The sequence below is a fragment of the Heterocephalus glaber genome, unplaced genomic scaffold (assembly GCF_053883595.1).
Source record: "Heterocephalus glaber isolate CG9 unplaced genomic scaffold, H.glaber_assembly_v1.0 deba00001561, whole genome shotgun sequence".
NCBI classification, from domain to species: Eukaryota; Metazoa; Chordata; class Mammalia; order Rodentia; family Bathyergidae; genus Heterocephalus; species Heterocephalus glaber.
Window position 1 is genome coordinate 12,283,583 of NW_028258349.1, and position 4,803 is coordinate 12,288,385.

The 4,803-nt window shown below is 43.8% G+C and overlaps 1 long non-coding RNA gene across 2 annotated transcripts; it reads right to left on the reverse strand.

The window, feature by feature from the left end:
• Nucleotides 1–476: 476 nt before the first annotated feature.
• Nucleotides 477–4,530, reverse strand: LOC101704858 (uncharacterized). Of its 2 annotated transcripts, none has more exons than XR_001184352.3 (4): nt 4,347–4,530; nt 2,553–2,689; nt 1,764–1,886; nt 477–701 (listed from the first exon to the last, which is right to left on the reverse strand). It is a non-coding gene; the product is annotated as an uncharacterized LOC101704858 (long non-coding RNA). The 2 variants fall into 2 exon arrangements; XR_205839.3 differs by having other exon boundaries at nt 477–651; nt 4,347–4,529.
• Nucleotides 4,531–4,803: the final 273 nt, after the last annotated feature.

Consider the following 4,803-nt stretch of genomic DNA (forward strand, 5'->3'; position numbering starts at 1 on the left):
CAGGGCTTCACACAGGCTAGGCAAGTAAGTGCTCCACCACTGAGTTACATCCCCAACCCCATTGTAAGTATTTTTTTATTAGTACCGTGGATCAAACTCAGGACCTTGAGCTTGTGAGGCAGGCGCCATGCCACTGAGGTAAATCCCCAGTCATTATAAGTATTTTTAAAAGCCATAATCTTCGTTTTGTACATTTCTGAATATTCAGTGTGTTTCATAATAAAAGTAAGAACTTTATTTATCATAATATCAGTCTCCTGATGTTATTGGACTCCAGTTAATGAACACACACACCCTGGTATACAAGTGCACAGTAAGTACTGGCTGTGGTCGTACAGTATTGTATACATACAATCTCACTGAGGCCTGTTTCCCTGATGTGTCATCCATCACCCCTGTGCTTGGAGATCCAGCCCCAAGACCACCTTAGGTTCAATAATTTGCTAGATGGATTCAAAGAACTCAAAAAGCAGGCATATTCATGATCATGGTTTATTACAGTGAAGGATACAGATTCAAACTAGCAAAGGAAGAGGAGGCGAGGGTTCAGGAGACGCCAGAGCAAACTTCTAGTAGTCCTCTCCCAGTGGAGTCCAGAGGCTGAAGCAGGAGGATCACGAGGTCAGCTTGGACAACACAACAAGACCTCATCTCAAAAACAAAACAAACAAACAAAAAAGTGAGAACATTCTTCTTCATGCCTACAACACCAAGACAATATTAATAATTCCTTAGTACCTTATTACCTTACCCATGTTCAAATTTCCTTACTTTTCTCTGAAGTTGCTTTGGTGTGTGTGCACACACTGGGGATGGAGCCCGAGGGCCTCACACATGCTAAGCACACACTGTACCACTGAGCTCCACCCACAGCTCAAATAGCTGGGTTTTAAAAATCAGAGTCAATTCAGATTCTTGTTTTGCATTTGGTTGTTATATTTCTTTAATCTTTTTTTTAAAAATCCTCCTGACTTATTTAGAAGTTATGTTTGCACTTTTACTTTCTCAAACTTTGTCACTGCTTAAAAATTATGTTTGCTTTTTAAGCTATTTTTATTAGTATATGTTTGTGATACATAATAATTCATCTTCAGGAACTGGTACATATACAAATTGCATCTTAATCATTTTTATCCACCATCCCTTCCCCAGGTCCCTGCCATGAAGAATGTCCCAAATTTGCCTGATTGTGTCCTTGTGATGTTATGCAATGTGCTGCTTTATCCTCTGTAATGCCCGTCAACCAAACTGTTGGTCTAGAGCTATAATTTGTTTGGTCAATCTGCACTGGTATCCTCTGGGTCACCTTCAGAATTCCCAGGCCTGGTCTCCTAAGCCACCATGTTATTGGGCTTTCCAGGATCCTGGACAGCTCTGATGAGACCAACTCCAGCAGAAGAGGAGGGGCTAGGGTCAAAGTCCTCACAGAGTCACCATTGTGGGCTTGGGGAACTTTGGGAGATACAGAAAGAAGACAGAAGCAAAACAGACCTTCAGGGTTTTCTGAGGGACATTAAATACTCATTATGAAGTGTTGATTTTACCTTGAGGACACTAGGGAGCCATGGAGGATTCTAGGCAGAGAGTCTCAGATTTAGGCTTTAGAAAGATCCCTGTGGCTACTAAGTATAGAGTAGATCGGAGAGGGAGACTGAGACTGACAGTCTAGGGAGAAAATTGAGGCAGAGCCAGGATGGTCAAGTAGGAGGTTGAGCCAGGGATAAGCAGGAGGCCATGTGAATGGGCCCTTACAAATCACTTACATTCTTCATGGAAACTCCAAGATCCAAAGGTGATAGGCATGGAGATGTTTGTCCAGTACAGCATTTGAGGGGCACTGTTCCTTCACCCTAATCCCAAAATCATTCTCATGAGAATTCCAGGTTCTAGGGAATCAAGCACAGAGATTCTGGCCAAGTAAGGGGATCAGAAACACCCACTTCTGGCCTCCCCCAGATTTCTCCTTGTAATCTCTAAATTCTGCTTTTCTAGTGTTATTGCTTAGATTTATTCCTAAAAGCTACAGTCCCCAGATACAGGCAGGACATAGTAGGTCCTGAATAATTACTTGTTGAGTGAATGAAAGAAACAAAGAGTGATGTCCCAGCCCTTTGACACCTTCAGACCAACAATGCCCCACTTCCTGTCTAAGCCTCAGTGCTTGACTAGGCTAGCAGAGCACCCATCTCAGGGGAACCCCCTCCCTACTCCCCACTGTTTGAAGACAAAAATTCCTTCAAATGCTCTGCAAGGCTTGGCATCGTGTCTTCCCTTGACTGCACCACAAGCTCACTTGGGGAGTGATCGCTTGAGCTCTGTCTTGTTATTTTATTTTTTCAAATGATCATGTAGTAAAAATAGCCTTTTTCCTTTGGTGTACATTTCTGTGAATTTTAACATGGGTATAGATTTGCTAAATCTCTCATTTCAATCAGAATAAAAACAGTTCCATCAGACCAAGAAACACCTTTTATAATCACACTCATCCCTCCCTTAACCCCTAAAACCACTGATTTTTTCCCACTGAGAATGTCAAATACGTGGAATCATACTGCATGTGGCCTTGGAAGCTGGCTTCTTCCACTCCATATGATGTCTGAGATGCATCTAATTTGTTGCATGTATCAATAGTTCCCTCCTTTTGTCTCCCTTGTCTGATGGTTGTAGATCTGTTTGTTTATTCGTTCATCTGTTCAAAGACATTTGTATTATTTTCAACACTTGGGCTTTGAAACTCCTGATGTTTGGCTCCCCCCAGTGATTAGTTAGTCACAGGCAATTCAAGTGCTCACCCAGGCATGGGGGATGGGGGGCACAAATTGCCTTCTGTGCTTCTCAAACTCGAATTCTATGTCTGTCTTTACTCCCCACTATCCCTTCTGCAAGCCAAGCCACCTGCTTTAGGATCTTGCACTGCTATTCCCTCAAACTCTCCCCCTCCTTATTTGCCTAGTTAACCCCATCTGTCTTCAGGTCTCAGGATTTAAGACCTCCAGAGAGACCTACCCTGATCAGCCCCTCCCAGATGAGGGCCAGTTTGACCAATGCACACTCTTATACCACCTTTGTAGCTCTTGTCAATTCATTATCTTTCAGTAACCACTCAATCTCTTCTCCCTCACTAGAGTGTGGGCCTCATGAGGGTCATATTAATTTTTGTCATTAATTTAGTCCCACTATTTAGCACAGGACTTTATTTTTTTCCCCAGCAGTGGAACTTGAACCCAGGGCCTTCATACTAAGCTACACTTCCAGCCCTTTTAATTTTCAGTTCTTAAGATAATATCTTGTTAAGTGGCTACATTGCTAAAGCTGAGCTCAAACTTGCAATCTTCCTGCCTCAGCCTCTCAGAGGGATGGGATTGCAGACATGCACCACCATGCCTGGCTAGCACAAGACTTAACTTTTTATTGCCTTTTTTTTGAAGCAGGGTCTTGCTATGTACTGTACTTCAGATAAGATCGGGTGGGTTCAGGGTAGTATGGCTATGTACTGTAGTTCAGGCTGGCCTTGAACTTGCTATGTACCCCAGGTTGGCCTTGAACTCAGGGCAAGTCTCCTGCCTCAGCCTCCCAAGCACTGGGATTACAGGTTTGCACCACCATGCCCAGCTGATTTAATTCTTGTTGAATAAATGAAATGATTTAATAGGTATCTTTAGCATTTGCTGGACAAGAGATTTGGAGATTCTTTCTTGTATCAATACAAGTACAGTGATTTCTTCAGTCGTAGCTGATCTCACAAAAGGCAGCAGAGACTACAAGAATGACCCCATCAAAAACTCATGAGTTAGGCCAGGGATTTAACTCAGTGGCACTGTGCCTGCCTCGAAACTGCAAGTTCCTGACTTTGATCCCTGGTACAAAAACAAAACAAACAAACAAAAAAAAAACCTCACGAGTCAACAAGGGACAGAGCAGGGAACAGTGTTGCCCCAAGAGTGGCTGCTAATAGCACTGCTACTGAGATGCTAACTCCTGGGCTATTCAGGAGGTAAGGGATTCAGATGTGGTACTTCTAAATCAGGCCAAGAGCCTGGGAGGGTCTGAGATAGCCCCGGATTGGTGGTACCCCATAGTTACCACCAGAACCGGAAGCAAATGCTCTCTGCAGGAAGGCTTCTTTGACTTAAATTTGCAGGACTTCCACTGACCAGGAACAAGCAATAAGCTCATACTCAAAAATCATCAAATGCACAAGACAGTCAGCCACCATGAGCGAAAGCCAGCAGAAGCAATTCCCGCAATAGAAACCACCCCAGAACTCGGTGGCTTAACAACAGTAATCATTTTGTTGCTGCTGCTGTTGTTGTTGTTCACAGAATGGCCATTTGGGCAGTGCTCACCAAGAACTTGTTTGTGCTCCATGTGGTATGAACAGGGGAAGGTCTGACAACTTGGGAGTGGCTGTTGTCCCAGTGCTCAGTTAGGGCTGGGAGCCTCAGTTCATTTCTGTAGCATGCTTAAGCCTCTTTCCACCATGGTAAAAGAGCTCTTAGCAGGAACATCCAGGCAATAAGGAAGAAGTTGCTTTGCCTTTTATGACCTCACCTTGGTAGTCCCACAGTGTCACTTTCACCATTGTCATAAACCTGCCAAATTCAAAGGGAGGGAACATAGATCCTATCTCTGAAGAGACACTCTCAAGTCACACTGTAGAAAAAGCAAATCTTGACCTGTGGTGGCTCACATCTGTCATCCCAGCACTGGCAAGGCAGGGGAATCACCCAAAGTTCAAGGCCAGCCTATACTATGTAGCAAATTCAAGGCCAATCAGGGCTACACTTGAGACCCTGTCTAAAA